Source organism: Cupressus sempervirens, chromosome 2, assembly GCF_028749045.1.
Source record: "Cupressus sempervirens isolate cs-2001-9-10 chromosome 2, ASM2874904v1, whole genome shotgun sequence".
In the NCBI taxonomy this organism is placed as follows: domain Eukaryota; kingdom Viridiplantae; phylum Streptophyta; class Pinopsida; order Cupressales; family Cupressaceae; genus Cupressus; species Cupressus sempervirens.
Genome location: NC_143119.1, coordinates 555,842,550 through 555,844,800, shown reverse-complemented (window position 1 = coordinate 555,844,800; position 2,251 = coordinate 555,842,550).

The following is a 2,251-nucleotide window of genomic DNA, read 5'->3' as shown; positions in this document are numbered from 1 at the left end:
TATTGTGCTTAGTTCATTTTTTGGTCCAAACATTTTGGGAAAGAAATTTATAGTATACTTTTTCTGTCAAAATTATTGAGATATAGATGAATGTAGAAAGAACTGTGCTTCTTCTCTGAAGGTTTTTCTGGGTCTTTTGTAAAGGATATACCATTTTCAAAGGAAATGAATACAAATTATGAACTGTCCCCATATCTGTTCTTCTCTGAATTTTGTCTCCTTTTAAATACTTAACTACCTTGATGCTGTGTGAGTAAAAGCTTATGCAATTGATTGCAATATAGTAAGACTGTACATCCATTTGTTATTGATGTTAATTCAATGGATTAAATAAAGGCTTTGATGAATGTGATGAGGTTGCTTGGGTGTTAATAATGATTTTTGAATGATAAATTCTGGTAAGAATTGCTGATGAAAATTTGCTGCAAAGCAACAAATTAGATCTAAGAATTTACTTGACTCTGAATTCCCGAATGGATTAGGCACTGATCGAAAGTATTTCAGCCAAAAGAGAAGTATATTATGACTAGCTTTTTCAAAGTACATCATAAAATCAATCTTTACTTATATTTCCTGTAAGATTTTCAAAGTTGGCCAGCACTTTCCTACATGGATTGTTTTAGCTTCATTTAGCCATTGCTGTTGGAAACATCTGCAGAGCTATAGAAGATTTCTTGGCCATATCTATTCAAGGGATGTGTTTATCAATTCGGTAAGATTTACGTATATGTTTGAGGATTTAGAGATGAGAATCAAAATGAAACTAAGAATAATTCTCATAAAATTGTTCCATCTTTGAACCATCCCCGGGTGCACCCGCCCTAGTTTTTACAGAGCCAAAAGAGTAGAAAACTGTCTAAGGTTTTGTTGGAGTTGGGCCCTAGTACTTTGCATATGCAAGTGATAATGAGAATTGGCTATTCTTTAGGTTGTGTATGTACTAATATCTAGGTACTAAGCCTTTTTTCACCTAGTAGTTTTAGCACTGTTAACATCAAAATAAAACACCAACAAAATGGCGACTCTGCTGGGGAATGTCTAACACATCTGTAAAAAGTACTGCATTTGTCTTTAGTCTTACTAAGTAAGTATATGTCGTGTGATCTTTATTCTACCCGTAGCTATAGGGGAATCTTTAGCGTCAAAACTTGAGGATTTAAACAAGATATAACCCAAGTACCATTGCTACACACTGACGCATCCAGCTTATTTGAGTGTCTTATCTAACAAGCAAGAGTTGTAGTCTTACAACTTCAGTGATTGGTCTCTTTGTGCCATATTTTTTTTCCCACTTGTGTATTGTTTTCTTTTTGTCAGTAAGAAGTGTTATGATATTTTCCTGAAAAAGGGTGGTGACTCAGTCAAGGTTTTGAAGCTAGTGCTTATTGTAACAAAAGAAGAATATGGCTGACAAGAGAAAAAACACAAGGGCTTACATGAGAGCCAATCCCGATGTATCAATGTATACTGATTTACCCTAAGGTGGTAGGAAGAACCAAAATAAGAAAAGAATAGATCCAAATCTTACTTGGAAGCCTAGAGGTAATGCCTCCGTAAATTCCCATTATCAACCGATAATAGCAAGAGAGTCATCTTCGCTTAGTTCTGAATCTGAAATACAAGACTTTTAGGAGGTATTTTCAGTACCCCATTACCAGATCAGAGAGTTTTTCAAGATAAAGACGTATCTACTATGGGAATTGCTTCACCAAGACCAGGGCCTGTAGCAGATATAAATTGTAGGCTAGGATTTAGGAGTTCATCTGATACCCCTTTTAATCCCAGAGTAGCCCCATATATGGAACCAAACCTTATAGATCTAGATGACCATGCTGATTCCGAGGCAACCTCTGCTGATTCTAAAGAAGTGCAATCTAAAATAGGATTTTTGAAGAAATGGATTGCTGAGGAAGAAGCTAAATGCATCCTTCTTGAAAAGGAAAGGGAGCGAGCCACTTTGGATGCAATAATAGAAAGAGATACTCTGCTAAGAAGGATGGCTGCTTTGAAAGAGCAAAATAAAAAATTAGAAGAGAACGCCCCCACTCTCCATCAGGACGTCTTTGGAGATGTTGATAATCTAAGAGCTAAAGTTCAACAACAGGAAAAACTCCTAAATCAAAGGCAAGAACCAATTATTGCTCAAGTTCAAGCTTATAAACCCATTCAAGTTAATCCAATAGAGCCCACTGGAACAGTTCCAGATAAAGGGAAAGGCAAGGCTATAGGAATCCAAATAAATGAGCCTCAA